This window comes from Sciurus vulgaris (assembly GCF_902686455.1).
Source record: "Sciurus vulgaris genome assembly, chromosome: 2".
In the NCBI taxonomy this organism is placed as follows: domain Eukaryota; kingdom Metazoa; phylum Chordata; class Mammalia; order Rodentia; family Sciuridae; genus Sciurus; species Sciurus vulgaris.
In genome coordinates, this window is record NC_136462.1 from 1,382,221 (window position 1) to 1,400,750 (window position 18,530).

General features: G+C 44.3%; 1 gene segment (V, D, J or C); it reads left to right on the forward strand.

The window, feature by feature from the left end:
• Positions 1-18,530, forward strand: part of LOC306653293 (immunoglobulin alpha-2 heavy chain-like) — a 460,569-nt gene that overhangs the window by 38,734 nt on the left and 403,305 nt on the right. Inside the window, exon 2 of the C gene segment in view lies at positions 5,045-5,355.

An 18,530-nucleotide genomic window follows, 5' to 3' on the forward strand; every position in this document is an offset into this window, starting at 1 on the left:
CTGAGCCCTCTGGGAAGGCAGGTGTGGTCTAGAAGATGAGGCTGCTGGGTCTTCTCCTGTGCCTGGTCACAGCTCCCCAAGGTGAGTGTCCCCAGTGTCAGAGCTGGGTCCATGGGGAGGTTGTGACTGCAGGTGACTGACAGGTTCTCCCTGTACTTGATCCAGGTGTCCTCTGCCAGGAGCAGCTGCAGGAGTCTGAACCTGGCCTGGTGAAGCCCTCAGAGACCCTGTCCCTCATCTGTGCTGTGTCTGGATTCTCCATCATGACCAGCGGTTATGGAGGAGTTGGATCTGTCTACTCACAGGGAAGGAGCTGGAGTGGATAGGGGAAATATGGAGTGATGGCAGCACTAACTACAGCCCATCCCTCTAGAGTCAAGTGTCCATCTCCAGAGACTCGTCCAAAAACCAGTTCTCCCTGCAGCTGAGCTCCCTGACCACCCAGGACATGGCCACCTATTACTGTGCCAGAGACAGTGAGGGGACCTCAGTGTGAGCCCAGACACAAACCTCCCTGCAGGGCGCCAGGGCCAGCAGGGTGTGCTCAGCACACAGGGAGCAGCTGCAAAGGAAGGAGAGATCTTTTTCCCCAGTCCTGAGCTCCCTCACCAGGCAGCTCCTACTATGTGCTCCAGCCATGGTGGTTCTACACAGGGCTCCTCCCCATGGACATCACTCAGCTCTCCTTGTCCAGGTAGGGGTTTCTGGAATCCCCCCTCTCAGCACAAGCTGCATAGTCGGGTGCTGACACTTTCTGTGCAATGACATGAACTGTAGGTGCCTTCACATGAGCTGTGTGAAAACATCATGGCCCAAGGCCCACATCCTCCCTGCCCCAGGGCCCTTCCTGTTGGGAGCTGTGCCATGTTGGTGGCACCGGGATGGCACCTGATCACATCGGCAGTGAGGAGGTTAATTGACATAAGCACTCTCAGGTGATTTTCTCGTCCAGACACACAATGTATGTGCATGTGTTCTCGAGCACTAATTGCCTGCTCCGAGCTTCTCGCATAATCTTTGCGTGAGAAACGTGGCCCTGCTCTCCGCCTCCTGGAGGTGATATAAGCGTAGGTGGAGCGAGACAGACAACAGCAGCCATTAGCAGAAAAACAGCAGCAGAAGACACGCACAGAAGCAGCTAGTAGGGGCACACAGCAGCCATTAGCACAAAAGCAGTAGAAGAAGACACACGCGTGGCAGCAGCCAGAGGGAAAAACACGCTACAGCAGCCATTAGCAGAGAAGCAGCTAGACACACGCGCGGCAGCAGCGGAAGGCAGATCGCAGAACGGAGAACTGAGACGCATCACTAGGGCACCTTGGGTGGACGCACCCTTAGTTCACAGGATGCAGGACTTTAAGGCGTAGCAAGTCTCTTCCTCTAAGCTCTAAGCAAAGCCTGTCCTTCTCTCAAAGTTTCTCTCTTAAGCAAAGTCTCTTTCTCTCTGATAAGCAAAGCCTCTCTCTCCTCTCAAAGCAAGTAAACCTCATTTCCTCTATCCTCTATAAACAAGCAAGAAAGCAGTGCACTAAAGAGAAAGATAGAAGTGCCTCAGTTTCCACTCCACCACCCATAAGACCCGTGCAAGTTGTTGCTGCAGGCGGTGACAAATATCCACAGATTTTGGAACCGCAAAGAGCCAGCGCAACCTTCCCATTGCAGTGCCCCTGTGACCTTCCTATGACTGATCTGTGCACTGAGCACATGCAGGTGTCAGAGTCTACTTGTACCAGAGATTCCAGCCACAAGGGACCTTTGATAAGACAGGGGACAGTAAGTCTTGTCACATGATAATGAACAGTCCCTTGTGCTGCCATCAGGTGTTAGAGACCATGGGTGCATCTGATCTTCAAAGCCACTGTCAGCAGGCACAACAAGGAGTCCTCTGTTCTGAAAAGTAAAGAGGATTGAGCTGAGAATTACCAACAGAAATCCCCAAACCTGGTCATAATCCACACAAATACATGTGCTCAGAGTGAATGTTGGTGTATGTGAGCTGTCTACCCCTCATGAAGTGACTCTGCGACACCCATCCCCACACCCAGGGCTCCAAAGAGTGGAAACTCCCACTCCTCCTGCAGCTGTGCATGGCCTGTGGACAGGGGTGACCTGAGCAAGGTCTTGGAGAGAAAGGAGCTCCCTTGGCAAAGACCCAGAGGGAGGGTGGTCAGCTCTGCATGGACTGTGGGAGCCTCAGGTTGGCTCTGCCACTGATCTCAGGACCCTGACCACATTCTGTGCACAGGACGACTCTGATCACCATGTTGCTGCAAGGTGACCCCAAGTCTGAGAAGCCCATGACCCCTGGCTGCTGGGGAGAGGCAGATTCACTGCCTGGGTTTCCAGCCCTGTGGCTGGACTGCAGGGTCTCAGAGAGGGACACCCTGGTCTCTGTTTCTGCTCACTTCAGTGCCCAACTCCCCTGACAGTCCAGGTTCTGTCTGGATGAGGATAAGCTTCAGAAATCTGTATATCCCAGATTTTCCTAAGCTGGTCCTGGTTCTTTCCAGAAAATTAAATCATTTGGAATATTTTGAAAAATATGTGCTGGTTGAGAGCTATGGTAATGATGTTTAATATGAAATTTTTAAGTAATTTATAATGTAGTGTAGTACATTTTCTAACAATGCAGGTCACTTCTGTTTCTATCAGTAATAATTCCATGTTTCTAATCACTTAAAACATGTTGTGTGTGCATTATAAATACAGAGTTGTGTGGTTCATATTCACAGACACATGAACACATTTCTACAGCAGAGGTTGTTCCTGTCTATCTTGTATAACTTAAATCTCTCTATCTGTCATCATCTTCTCAATTCATTATCTATTTTTCTTCATACTGAACACAAATTCAATGGTTTTCCTTTGTTTTATGTCTCTGATGTCCAATAATCATGCACTGTATATGCATGATTTTGGTGTTTCAAAAAACAAAAATGATCCCACATCTGCATGAACAGGGCATGTTATGAATGGTACATTCTCCCTGGTAATTGAGTTTCTGTCTCCTTTGCCTCAAGGAAACCTCAGGACTTGCTCTGGGGACCTCGCTCAGCTCCTTCCTGAGCCCTGGTGGATGCTGGGATCACTTTCCCTAATATGATGCTCCTCAGTTGGGCACAGTTTGTATTTGATTGCTTAAACCTATTTTTATGTGTATAATACTTACACTTAGTTAAGTAAATTAGATTTAGAGATTTGACAGTTGAATACATTTTGAAGGACCAGAATAAACAGTGATGAGTTGTACGTTGTTCTTTTCACATGTGAGTGTGTATGACAATCAGCATCACTAAGAAGGTCAGCCTCTGTCTCCATCAGACACAGGATTGGCAATTCCAGCTGTATTTTCATAGTCACACTGAAACCCACTCCTTGTGAGGCTGAGGACAGCACCTGACACATGGGTGAGGGGGCCATGATGGACCCAGGCTGTGCACACCAGCTGTCCATCACCTGTCCCTCCCTGGTGTTGGGAGCCCCCAGCTGCTGGGCTGCAGTCACTGTGAAGCACAGCCTGGCTGTGACCACAGGTGCATGTGAGCTGCAGGGCACCAGGACAAGGCCCTCTGCACATGGTCCTCACCACCCACCCCACCCACATCCTCCATACACCTTCCCATCTCCGGGGGCCCCTGGTCCTCTCTCTGTCCAGGAGGCTGATGCAGGAGCTTCCCCACATGATGCTGGTGTGGTGATGGCCTCCCTCTGCCTGCCGTAGGTCAGCTAGGTCCATGTGCTCCAGGTCCATGCCCATGGCCAGGAGGGACAGGAAGCCATTCTCCTTGGCTAAGGTTCATTCCTCCTCTGTGGAAAGCTTGTTTTCCACATTACCACTAAGAGACAACGTAGTGATCATGAATAGTGCTTCAACACCTCTGGGACCTGAGTTAAGGACAGTCCCTTGGCCTCCAGGTCCCACCTGCTGTGCACACTGGACAGTGGTCCTGACCCCAGTCCTCAGGCTGTCCCAACCCAAGTTTCTGTTCACCCAGGCTGTGCTGCACAGTTGGAGTCTCTTGCCTGCTGCTCTCCTAGCTGGCCCTGCAGCTGGTAGACCTAGAGGGGTGGGTCCATAATGGGCCTTGTTTCCAGGCTCCACTAGCCATGGCCCCAGGGTCTCTTTGTAGGTGCTGCACCTGTGACAAAGTTCTGACTGAGGCCCAGGGACACCCAGGTCTTCCTCTCAACACAGATGGAAGACGACTCACTCAGCAGCATTGGAACCTGTGTGCCTGCTAACACTGGCAAAGACCAACCATTTACACAGTCCCAGGAGTGCATCCTCATCTTTAGGTGTTAACAACAACCACCTCAGTCTCCAGCACCAGTGTGTGCTGAGTCCAGTCTGTGCTGCTCTGAGCAGCTCCAGAGGCTGATGATGTGCAGTGAGAGAGCTGTACTGCAGCAGGTTCTGGGGAACAGGGATGCAAATATCAAGGTGCTTCCCCTGCCCAGGGCTTCCTGAGGCTGCAGCACTACATGGCAGGAATGCAGGAGGCAGAGAGGGGCAGGTGGAGCTGGAACCCCTGAGTAGGGATGGTATCACATTAAGGCTCAGCACGTCAGGAAACCACTCAACCAGCCTTAGGAAATTCCAGGTGGTCTGGCCAAAGATGTCAATTGTTCTCAACATTCTGAGACCACAAGGACACAGTGAGATGACAGAGCAGCAGTCTTAAGGGAATGTGGCTGCCCATGACACTCCCATCTGCTCTCAGTGCAGCTCTGCCTGGGCCTCCACCCAGAACTGCTATAAAGCAGGAGGACATGCAAATAGGGCCTCCCTCTGCTCATGAAAACCAGCCACCCTGATCCTGCAGCTCTGCACAGGAGCCCAGCCCTGGACTCCAGCTCATCCTACTCAGTGGTCAGGACTCAACACAGGCTGCTCACCACGGACTGTGTGCTCAGCTGGGTTTTCCTTGTGGCTGTTTTCAAAGGTGATCAATGGAGAGCAGAGGTCCTGAGTGTGTGAGTGGACAGGAGTGAGAGAAAGAGTGGATGAGTGAGTGTCCTGACCAGGCTGCCTCTGTGTTTGCAGGTGTGCAGTGTGACGTGCAGCTGGTGGAGTCTGGGGGAGGCCTGGTGCAGCCTGGGGGGTCCCTGCGACTCTCCTGTGCAGCCTCTGGATTCACCTTCAGTGACCACTGGATGCACTGGGTCCGCCAGGCTCCAGGGAAGGGGCTGGAGTGGGTTGCAACAATTAACAAGGATGGTGGTAGCACCTACTACCCAGACTCTGTGAAGGGCCGATTCACCATCTCCAGAGACAACTCCAAGAACACGCTGTACCTGCAAATGAGCAGCCTGAGAGCCGAGGACACGGCCACCTATTACTGTGCCAGAGACACAGTGAGGGGACCTCAGTGTGAGCCCAGACACAAACCTCCCTGCAGGACGCCCAGGGCCAGCAGGGGGCGCTCAGCACACAGGGGGCTCAGGGTCAGCCAGGAGCAGGTGCAGAGAGGGTTGAGGGCAGGTTCCTGCATCTGGGGCCTCTCCATGTACCAGCTTCCTGGCGGAGCTCTGCGGAAATGTTTTCTGTACTAATTGGTAGCGCCTCTGAAGAGAAAAATTTGTTTTTCAGTTAATATTTCCTTTTTCATTAGCACCTTATAATTATAAATAATATAACATTTCAATTGACACAATTGCACAGTCATGGAGTATCACCTCCTCCACTTCCATCCCTGCCATTTCCCTCTCCCTCCTCTTTACCCTTCCCCCTTACCCTTTTCTCTTCCTTTTTGCAACATATCTTCTGTGTGTGTGTGTGTGTGTGTGTGTGTGTGTGTGTGTGTGTCTTGGGGCCGTGGTTTTTTGGGCTTTTTGTTTCTTTTTATGTTTGTTTGTGTGTGTGTGTTTTCCTTAGTGCCCTTTAGAGAACATAAGGTCCATTCACTGCAGCACCTCCTGCAGGTCCACAGGGTACCTGGTCAGTTTCGTTCCTCCTCCCTCCCGTCTCCTGCCCCTCAACCTCACCCTCAATCCCTTCTCCACTTCCTGATCCCTCTTCTAGTTCCCAGGGATTCCTCTCAGCTGTTTTTAATTTTTCCTCAAGAATTTGATTTGTGTTTTAGTCAGATTTTTATTACTGCTATGACTAAATGATCTGACCAGAGAATTTTTAGGAGGAAAGAATTATTTGAGGGATCATATTTTAGAGGTCTTAGTCCCCAGAAGGCCAGATCCATTACTTGGGGCTCAAGGTGATGTAGGACATCATGGCAGTAGTGTGTGGCAGAGGGAAGCAACTTGCATCATCACTGAACAGACAGAGAGACCCCACTTTACAGATACAAATATATATCCACAACCACGCCCCAATGCCAATCACCTCCAGTCACACCCTACTTCTTCAATTAATCCCATCAGGGATTCATTCACTGATTGGGTTAAGACATTTACAAGTCAGTCACTTCTCTGAACCTTCCAGCATTGTCTCACATGTGAGCTTTGGGGGACACCTCACATTCAAACCATAACAGTGAGTGAGCACTTGACATTTCTCCCTCTGAATCTGCCTTATGAATCTTAGCATGACATTCTCCAGCTCCACCATTTGACCAGCAAATGACCTAATTTCACTCTTCCCTGTGACTGAGTGAAACTCCATTTTGTGTGCACACCACCTTTCCTTTATTCATTCACGAGTTGATGGGCATCTGGGAACTTTCTGCTGTATAGCTGTGGTGAGAAGCACTGCTGTAAACACAGATGCGGCTATGTCACTGGGTGAGCTGATTTTCTTGCATGTGATCAATTCTGAGCAGTGGGATACTGGGTCATAGGGCAGTTCATTCCTGATATCCAATCTGCTTTTCACAATGGCGGCACTAATTTGAAGTCTCACCAACAACACATCTGTGTATTTCTTTCCCAAATACTTGCCAGCATTCATTATTATTTGTCTTCTTCAAGTTGGCCTCTTAATGGAGTGAGATGAAATCTCAATGGAGCTTTAATTTGCATTTCCTGGTGCTAGGAATATTGACATGCTTCCTATATTTTTAGTCCACGTGTATTCCTTCTCTTGAGAAGTGTCTTTTTAGTTCTTTCCATTTATTTATTGGGTTATTTGGGTCTTGTCATTAAGTGTTTGGTTTCTTCATATATTCTGGAAATCATTGCCCTATCTGGGATCAGGTGGCAAAATCTCCCATTCTGAAGGTAGTCTTCTCACACATTTGACTCTTTCCATTGTTGTGCAGAATCTTTTAATTGGATGCTGACCTTCTTGCTGACTCCTGGCTTTGTTTATGCGCTTTAGTAACCTGGTTGAGGAAGTCTTTGCCTCTGCCATTACACAGGAAGGTTGATACAGTGATTGCTCCTAGCATTTGCAGAGATTCCTGTCTAATTCTTAGATTTGTGGTCCACTTTGTGTTGATATTGTGTAGGGTTAGAGGCAGTGAGCTATTTTATTATCTTACATATGGATATTGAGTTTTTTTAGTCCTGTTTTTTCTCCAAGATTTGAAATCTTTGTCAAATGCCAGATATCAGCATTTATGTAGTTTAATCTCTGTATCTTCTATTCTATTCCATTGGTCTTCATGTCTTTTCTGTTGCCATGACCATGCTGCTCTAGGTATTATAGCTCAGTCAAATAATTTGAATTCACATAATATTACATCTTCAGCATCCCTCTTCCTGCTTAGCATCTCTTGGGCTATTGTGCGTGTAACTTCTACACACAAATATTCAGCCCCTTTTTCTGATTTTATTTTATTTTATTTTATTTTATTTTATTTTATTTGTAAAACATCTTTGGTATTTGTTGGAGATTTCATTGAATATGTTAACATTTTGAGTGGTTTTGCCATTGGACAATATTAACTTTGTACAAGAATATGGGAGGCTTTCCACCTCTAAGTCTTCATTACTCCCTCTGGTGTGCATTGTTTCCTTAACAGAGCTCGTTCCCTTCCTTGGTTCATTTCTTTCTAAGGACGTTTTATGGTTATTTTGAATGGGACAGGTTCCTGACTTCCTTCTCAGCAAATGCATATTAGAAATATAGGGAAGTGGCTTACTCATGTACATATGATGTATTTGGACACATTCCTGAAGTTCTTTATTATATTGGAAGGCATTCTGATGGAGATATTTGTTCATCTAGATATTGGATCATATCACCAGCAAGCAGACTTATTCATACGCCCTACTTTCCTCTGTATCCGTGTAATTTCCTTCTGTTGCTTCATTGTTTTCTCCAGAGTTTCAGTTCACAATACAAAAAAAAAAAAATCAAAGAAACAGATGGTTTCTTAGAGAACAAAATGAAAATTGAAAAGCTCTGAATGATCTACAGAAATTAAAAATCAGAGAATCCAATGGGTAAAACAGAGAGAGAGAGAGAAAACAGAGGTATTGCTACACACTCTTTTGTCATCCAGTTCATTAGAAATTATATTGAAGCACCATCTTCTAGTAACTAAAAACGTGAAATTATTGACAAAATTACCTACCCAAATTGAAGCACAGGAATATAGAAATATGAAACAGAAAATATCAAGATATGATTTTTTTTTGCTGGACACTTTTTATTTATTTGGTTTTTTTTATTGTAAACAAATGGGATACATGTTGTTTCTCTGTAGATGAAGTAGAGGCATACCATTTGTGTAATTATAAATTTACATAGGGTAATATTGTTTGATTCATTCTGTTATTTTTCTCTTCCCCCCACCCCTCCCACCCCTCTTTTCCCTCTATACAGTCCTTCCTTCCCCCATTGTTTCCCCCCTCCCTAACCCTAACCCTAACCCTAACCCTAACCCTAACACTAACCCCTCACACCCGCCATTATGTGTCATCATCTGCTTATCACCGAGATCATTCTTCCTTTGTTTTTTTTGAGATTGGCTTATCTCACTTAGCATGATATTCTCCAATTTCATCCATTTGCCTGCAAATACCATAATTTTATCATTCTTTATGGCTGAGTAATATTCTATTGTTATATATAATATATATACTATATATTACATTTAATATATTCTATTAATATACATAATATATTATATATTATATATTATATATTAATATTATATATTATATAATTAATATTAATATAATATTATATTATATAATATTATATAATATATAATTAATATTATATATATATTGTGTATATATATATCACAGTTTCTTTATCCATTCATCAATTGAAGGACATCTAGGTTGGTTCCACACTCTGGCTATTGTGAATTGAGTAGCTATGAACACTGATGTGGCTTTGTCTCTGTAGTATGCTGACTTAAAGTCCTTTGGGTATAGGTCAAGGAGTTGGATAGCTGGGTCAAATGGTGGGTCCATTCCAAGCTTTCTGAGGTATCTCCACACTGCTTTCCAGAGTGGCTGCACTAATTTGCAGCCCTACCAGCAATGTATGAGTGTACCTTTTTCCCCACATCCTTAGCCCATTTGTTGATTGGATTATTTGTATTCTTCGTGTAGAGTTTCATGAGTTCTTTATATATTCTGGAAATTAGCACTCTATCTGAAGTATGAGTGGCAAAGATTTTCTCCCACTCTGTAGGTTCTCTCTTCCCATTGCTGATAGCTTCCTTTGCTGAGAGAAAGCTATGTAGTTTGAATATATCCCAGTTGTTGATTCTGCTTTTATTTCTTCTGCTACGGGAGTCCTGTTAAGGAAGTCTTATCCTAAGCTGACATGTTGAAGATTTGGACCTACTTTTTCTTCTACAAGATACAGGGTCTGTGGTCTGATTCCGAGGTCAGGTCCTTGATCCATTTTGAGTTGAGTTTTGTGCAAGTTGAGAGACAGGGTTTTAGTTTCATTCTGCTGCATATGGATTTCCAGTTTTCCCAGCACCATTTGTTGAACAGGCTCTCTTTTCTCCATTGAATACTTTTGGCACCTTTGTCTAGTATGAGAAAATTGTATTTATTTGGGTTTGTGTCCATGTCCTCTATTCTGTACTATTGATCTATCTGTCTATTTTGGTACCAATACCATGCCATTTTTGTTACTATTGCTTTGTAATAGATTTGAAGATCTTGTATTGCTTCACTCCTCTTCCTAAGGATTGCTTTAGCTATTCTGGGTTTTTTATTCTTCCAGATGAATTTCATGATTGCTTTCTCTATTTCTGTAAGATACATCTTTGGGATTTTAATTGGAATTGCATTGAATCTGTATAGCACATTTGGTAGTATGGCCACTTTGACAATATGAATTCTGCCTATCCAAGAACATGGGAGATCTTTCCATCTTCTAAGGTTTTCTTTAATTTCTTTCTTTAGATTTCTGTAGTTCTCATTGTAGAGGTCTTTCACCTCTTTTGTGAGATTGATTCCCAAGTATTTTATTCTTTTTGAGGCTATTGTGAATGGGGTAGTTTTCCTAATTTCTCTTTCTGAAGATTCATCACTTATGTATAAAAATGCATTGGATTTATGAGCATTGATCTTGTAACCTGCTACTTTACTGAATTCACTTATGAGTTCTAAAAGTTTTCTGGTGGAATTTCTGGGTTCCTCTAAATATATAATCATGTCACCAGTGAATAGTGATAGTTTGAGTTCTTCTTTTCCTATTCATATCCCTTTAATTTCTTTGGTTTATCTAATTGCTCTGGCAAGAATTTACAGGACGATGTTGAATAGAAGTGGTGAAAGAGGGCATCCCTGCCTTGTTCCAGTTTTTAGGGGGAATGCTTTCAGTTTTTTTACCATTTAGAATGATATTAGCCATGGACATAGCATAGATGGACTTTACAATGTTAAGGAATGTTCCCACTATCCCTATTTTTTCTAGTGTTTTGAGCATGGAGGGGTGCTGTATTTTATCCAATGCTTTTTCTGCATCTATCGAAATAATCATGTGATTCTTAACTTTAATCCTTGCATCCCTGGAATAAAATCCACTTGATCGTGGTGCACTATCTTTTTAATATATTTTTGCGTGAGATTTGCTAAGATTTTGTTGGCAATTTTTGCATCGATGTTCAAAAAGTATATTGGTCTGAAATTTTCTTTCCTCGATGTGTATCTGGTTTAGGTATCAGGGTGATATTGGCTTCATAGAATGAGTTTGGGAGGGTTCCCTCCTCTTCAATTTCATGGAACACTTGAGAAGTATTGGAATGAGCTCTTCTTTAAAGGTTTTGTAGAACTTGGCTGAGAACCTATCTGGTCCCAACTTTTCTTTGTTGGTAGGCTTTTGATGACTTCCTCTATTTCATTGCTTGAAATTGATCTATTTAAGTTGCGTATGTCCTCCTGGATCAGATTAGGTAATTCATATGTCTCTAGAAACATGTTGATGTCTTGGAGGTTTTCTGTTTTGTTGGAGTATAGATTTTCAAAATAGCCTCTTATTATGTTTTGTATTTCACTTGTGTCTGTAGTGATATTCCCTCATTCATTTCGAATTTTAGTAATGTGAGTTTTCTCTCTTTCTCTTTGATAGTGTGGCTAAGGGTTTATCAATTTTGTTGATTTTTAAAAGAACCAACTCTTTACTTTCTTAATTTTTTCAATTGTTTCTTTTGTTTCAAATTCATTGAGTTCAGCTCTGATTTTAACTATTTCCTGTCTTCTTTTACTTTTGGTGTTGGTCTGTTCTTCTGTTTCTAGGGCTTTGAACTGTAGTGTTAAGTTGTTTATTTGTTGGTTTTTTATTCTTTTGTTGAATGTGCTCCATGAAATAAATCTTCCTCTACGTACTGCTTTCATAGAGTCCCAGAGATTTTGATATGATGTGTCTTTGTTCTCATTTACTTTTAAGAATTTTTTTTTATTATTTCCCTCTTGATGTCTTCTGTTATCCATTCATCATATAATAGTGTATTATTCAATCTTCAGGTGTTGGAGAACTTTCCGTTTTTTATTCTGTCATTTATTTCTAATTTCAATCCATTGTGATCTGATAGAATACAAGGCAGTATCTCTATCTTCTTGTATTTGGTAACTGTATCTTTGTGCCATAAAATATGATCTATTTTAGAGAAGGATCCATGTGCTGCTAAGAACAAAGTGTATTCACTCTTTGTTGGATGGTATATTCTATATATGTCCATTAAGTCTAAATTGTTCATTGTGTTATTGAGACCTATGGTTACTTTATTCAATTTTTGGTTGAAGGATCAGTCCAGTGGTGAGAGAGGTGTGCCAAAAGCACCTAGTATTATTGTGTTGTGGTCTATTTGACTTTTGAAATTAAGAAGAATTTTTTTGACGTACATGGATGAGCCAACGTTCAGGGCATAGTCATTTATGATTGTTATATCTTGCTGATTTATGCTTCCCTTAAGCAGTATGAAATGTCTTGCTTTATCCCTTCTGACTAACTTTGGCTTGAAGTCCACTTTATCTGATATGAGGATGGATACTCCAGCTTTTTTGCTGTGTCCATGTGCATGGTATGTTTTTCCCCATCCTTTCACCCTTAATTTGTGGGGATCTCTTTATATGAGATGAGTTTCTTGCAGGCAGCATATTGTTGGGTTCTTCTTTTTAATCCAATCTGCCAGTCTATGTCTTTTTTTTTTTTTTTTTTTTGATGAGTTCAGGCCATTAACATTCAGGGTTATTATTGTGATATGATTTGTATTCCCAGTCATTTGACTCATTTTTGTTTTTTGACATGATTTGGTTTCTTCTTTATTTGGCTATTCCTTTAGGCTACTTCCTCCTGTTGCCTATTTGCATCATTGTTTTTCATCTCTTCCTCATGGAATATTTTGCTGAGAATGTTCTGTAATGCTGGCTTTCTTTTTGTAAATTCTTTTAGCATTTGTTTATCATGGAAGGATTTTATTTTATCTTCAAATCTGAAAGTAAGTTTTGCTGGGTATAAGATTCTTGGTTGGCATCCATTTTCTTTCAGGGCTTGGTAAATGTTGTTCCAGGCCCTTCTAGCTTTTAGGGTCTGGATTGAAAAATCTACTGATATTCTTATTTGTTTCCCCCTGAATGTAATTTGATTATTTTCTCTCACAGCCTTTAAAATTCTGTCTTCATTTTGTATGTTAGGTATTTTCATAATAATGTGCCTTGGTGTGGGTCTGTTGTAATTTTGTATATTTGGAGTCCTATAAACCTCTTGTACTTGGTTTTCCATTTCATTTTTCATATTTGGGAAATTTTCTGATATTATTTTATTGAATAGATTGTTCATTCCTTTGCTTTGTTTCTCTAAGCCTTCCTCAATCCCAATAATCCTTAAATTTGGTGTTTTCTTGATATCCCATAATTCTTGTAGATTCTGTTCATGATTTCTTACCATCTTCTCTGTTTGGTCAATGTTGTTTTCAAGATTAAATATTTTGTCTTCCATGTGTTCTATCCTATTGTTTATGCTTTCTGTGGAGTTTTTAACATGGTTTATTGTTTCCCTCATTTCAAGGATTTCTGTTTATTTTTTTCAGTATCTCTAACTCTTTATTGAAATAATCTTTTGCTCCCCATATTTGCTCTTTAAACTGTTGATTGGTACAATCATTTAATGCCTGCATTTGCTCTTTCATCTCGTCCTTCAATGCCTGCATTTGCTCTTTCATCTCCTCATTTGCTTCCCTGATTGTTTTAATTAATGTACATTCTGAACTCTCTTTCTGACATTTCTTCTGCTGTGCTGTCATTGGGTTTTATTGATATAGTATCTTAGGTTTGTATGGGATATTTTCTTCCCTTATTTTCTCATATTGGTCAGATATCCATGGGACCCTGAAATGTTGCAGATTTCCTCTACTGATTTATAGTGTCCCTGTAGATTTCCAGTATATCACCTCCCAGGCTTTGGTAGCCTGAAGTCTTGGAGGAACTTGATAATGCAGTGCTTCTGAAGAAAGTTGCCCCTAGCCCGCTACAAGGTCCAGGACTGGGGGCTGGTTCTGCATGGCAATCTTCTCACTGGGCGGGCCTGCTCCAAGAACCTGGCTGTAGACATGCCCTGCCACTGCCAGAGGGAGCAGGGCTGCATGGGGAAGATTCTCACTGCCCTGCCCTGCTCCTAGAAGCTGCGCACTGTCCGGGCCTGCCGCCCAGGCCGAGCTTCACCCGGTGGGAGAGACTCACCCCGCGACTCTATGTTGGTCTGAGTCTCTCAATACCTCCCCTTCTTGAATCCTGAGTTCTGGAGCAACGGGAGATGCAGTCACCCTCTAGTACACCATCTTGGATCCTCTCAAGCTGTGATTTTTAACAGTCATTATATTCCGTCCTAGAGAATAACGCCCAGAGCCAGACTGATTCGCAGTTGATCTTCAAAGAACCTTAAAGAAAAGATAAGGCTAACTTCCTCAGATTACTTCATGAAAAGGGAGAAGAATAGAACAATGAAAGTATTATTCTATAAATCCAGTGACACCCTGTATCCAGAACCAACACAGGCACATCCAGGAAAGAAGACTTCAGACCAATTCCTTGATGAAAAGAGATGTGAAATTCCATTTTGATGCTTCTTAATGGAAAGTGTGGGCTGAAGACCAGGCCAGGTTCCTGCAGCGGGACAGCTGTGTCATCACAGCAGCTGAGTCCTGGGTGAGGGGCAGGTGGCCCTCTAACCAGCCCACTCAGGAGCCCTGTCTGGCCAACATCTTCCCACCACAGACCAGGTCTGTCACCTGAGAACAGGGGCCTCACTGCCCAGGTCCTGCCTGAGACTCCAGGTGGCCCTCACCTGACCTGACCTCAGCAGTCCTGGAGGAGCAGAGGATAGAGCTGAGGAAGAGCCAGGGAGGGAGATCAATGACCCTTGTGCCTGGAACTGCTGAGAAGGTGACTCCAACATTCTTTTATCACTGTTCTGATGGACTCTGACCCAGGAAACAGCCTCCATCATGACCAGCATAGCCACCAGCCTTCTGCTGTGGGAGTCCTCACCAGGGCAATCAGGATATAGCCTGGGAGACTCTGGAAACCAGGGCCATGAGAGTCAGAGTCTGTTCTCTCCTTGGTCCTGTGATCATAGTCTCTCTCCTCATCAGACCTGTGAACCACTATGTTGTTGCAATTTCTACAACTGCCAGGGATGTTAACAGGACTTGTCTGCTCCACACTCAAGTGGAGGGACATAAGTAGGATACACATGGCCCATCCAAATCAATACGTCAGAAGTACTAAGAATAACAGATCTCTGAGCCAGAGTCAGCAGGACACCCATGACTTGTCCCTATTGGAAAGAGTCTGCCTCCTTCTTGGTCATCCTGGGAACTTGGATATGGGCCAGGCGCACAGGGGTTGGCTGGATAACTTGTGGTAGTCTCACATACTCTAACGCAATCCTTGAGTAGAGAGTCAGAGTGATCTCAGAGACATCCAGAATGAACTTGCGTTAGCTTCACGGCCCGAAAGGTGAGGATGTGTTTTTGCATCACTGGCAGACTCATAGGGAATGTGTGTTGTCAAGACACAAATGTTCCAGCAAGGACATCAGGTCCCGCAACTGCTCAGTACCAGCAGGAAGCTCAAGACAATCAGAAGAGCTCATGACCAGTAGTGAGCACTTAGGACCAGCCGGTAGCTGAGGACCAATAGGGGCATCAAGACCAGCAGGGAGCGCAGGACCAGCAGGGGGCACTGAGGAGCAGCAGGCAGCTCAGGAAAACCTGTCAGCTCAGGGCCAGCAGAGGGGATCAGAACCAGGAGAGAGAAATCAGGACCAGCAGGTTGCTCAGGACCAAAAGGAACATCAAGACCAGCAGGGAGCTCAGGACAAGGACAGGGAGCTTGGCAACAAAGAAAGCTCAGGTCCTGCAGGGGGAGCTCAGGGAAAATTAGCACAGAGCAAGGAGTTTGCACACCATGGCGTCTCCTGTGCTCTTAGTGTCCCCACCTACAGTCTACTCCAGCATGAGTAAGCCCCCTCCCTCCAAGTGTCAGTTCATGCACACAATAGACTCTGAGGACGTCACCAGGTTTGTCCACCTGAGCACTTGTGGAAGGTCAGGTAAGCAGTCATGTCCATGTTGCAAGCAAAGCACAAATAATTAACTCTTTCCAGATATGAGCTGCAGGACACAGTGATTCACAACTCATGCTTCTGGATGTGATTGTACAATTCAAATATGTGTTTAATGTTAATTACTCTATCATGATTTTGTTCAAATGTAAAAGTAATTATTGGATGAACATTGCAAACCATAAAAATACACAAAATAAATTATACATTCCTGAGAGCTACTGTGTCCACCATTCTGCCCCATGACACTCCCGTCTACTCTCATTGCTGCTCTGCCTGGGGCTCCATGCAGAGCTGCTATATACCAGGAGGAAATGCAAATAAGTCCTCCCTCTGCTCATGAAAACCAGCCACCCTGACCCTGCAGCTCTGCAAAAGAGCCCAGCCCTGGACTCCAGCTCATCCCACTCAGTGGTCAGGACTCAACACAGGCTGCTCACCATGGACTATGTGCTCAGCTGGGTTTTCCTTGTGGCTGTTTTCAAAGGTGATTGATTGAGAAGACAGATCCTGAGTGTGTGAGTGGACAGGAGTGAGAGTAAGAGTGGATGAGTGAGTGTCCTGACCAGGCTGCCTCTGTGTTTGCAGGTGTGCAGTGTGACGTGCAGCTGGTGGAGTCTGGGGGAGGCCTGGTGCAGCCTGGGGGATCCCTGCGACTCTCCTGTGCAGCCTCTGGATACACCTTCAGTAGCTATGGAATGCACTGGATTCGCCAGGCTCCAGGGAAGGGGCTGGAGTGGGTTGGGTAAATTAGCAGTTGTGGTGGTAGCACCAACTACCCAGACTCTGTGAAGGGTCGATTCACCATCTCCAGAGACAACTCCAAGAACACGCTGTACCTGCAAAGGAGCAGCCTCAGAACCGAGGACACAGCCACCTATTACTGTGCTAGAGATACAGTGAGGGGACCTCAGTGTGAACCAGACACAAACTTCCCTGCAGGGTCCACAGGGCCAGCAGGGGGCGCTCAGCTCACAGGGAGCTCAGACTCACACAGGAGCAGGTGCAGAGAGACTGGTGTTGCTTTCCTGCACCTGGGGGCTTCTGAATGTACCACCCTTCCAGGGGAGCTCGCTGCATTTCTCTGTATTAATCCATGATGTCTCTGCAGACAAGAATTCTTGAACTTTCCCTGATGCATTTACCCTTTTTCTTTCATGCCTCTTACTCACACATGACAGCTGGTGCATTTGATATAATTCAACAATCACACAATTCACTTGCTCTAGTTACATCCATATGCACTCATCTCATGACAATGGAAAGTGAGGTCACAGGTAGGATTTCTCCTTGTCAACATTTGGACCCTGTGCCCACCACGCATGGTGGCAGCATGTGGACATGATGGTTCTGTGCAAGCTGGATTCTCTGAGCTGAAGGAGGCCTCACAGTGAGGAACAGCCTTCTCACTGCAGGTGCTTCTGAGGCTCACAGCTGGATGCTTCCCTGGAGAGCAGGGAGCAGCAAAGGGAAGAAGACACACATGGAATTTCCAATGCAGGACAAGTCAGAGGACCTCACCAGGTGTGTGCAGCTGGAAACTGGAAGATGGTCATGTGAGCAGTCAGGTCCAGGGTGAGAACAAAGACCAAATACTCAGTCACTCTTGCCAGAAATGTGCTTGTGGGCAGAGGTTACTCATGCCTCTGTGTGTGGTTTTTACTTTTGCACCATAGAGTTAATCCTGATTCCTCCATCTAATATTTTAGGTGGTTTATAAAAATAAATCAGGATCATAGCATGTGTAAGCTTGGGGGCATGGTTAGCGGCCAAATAAAATCGGACAGAAAGTGGCTGAAGCAAGCTTTATTGGAATTTGGCTCTCAGGCAAAACTAACAGTCCCCTGGGGTACAGACAGGTAGGGAGTCAGAGAATATTGCACATGGCCCCTGCTGCCCAGGGTCTTTATGGTCTCGAATGGGCGGGGATTCTGCTAAGTGACAGGTGGATGTTAAGGGTCATGGAGTTTTCCTGTCTGCTTTGATTGATCACTGTTTGGCACTTCCCTTTGTCTCAGTTGCTCCGCTCTGCCTCCTACAGTCACCCAAATTTTGAACTAACAGGGAGAAACAGATATTATCACCTCATGTATATATATGACTACATAACCGATGCCATCCTACAATACATACAATTAGAAAAATAGGTTATACACATTTAAGTATGAGCTACCAAATATATAAATGCATTCTACTGTCCAAAAAACAGAAAAAAATATTAAATAAATAAATAAATGAATGTATTCAGGGATGATATTTTCAATGAGAAAAGATCACAGAAGAAATCTAATGTTCCTGAATGCTGTTCTGCTCACCATGCTGTCCATGACATCCCATCTGCTCTCAGTGCTGCTCTGCCTGGGCCTACACCCAGAGCTGCTATAGACCAGGAGGACGTGCAAACAGGGCCTCCCTCTGCTCATGAAAACCAGTACACCCTGACCCTTCAGCTCTGCACAGGAGCCCAGCCCTGGACTCCAGCTCATCCCACTCAGTGGTCAGGACTCAGCACAGGCTACTAACCATGGAATGAATGCTCAGCTGGGTTTTGCTTATGGCTGTTTTCAAAGGTAATTAATGGAGAGCAGAGATC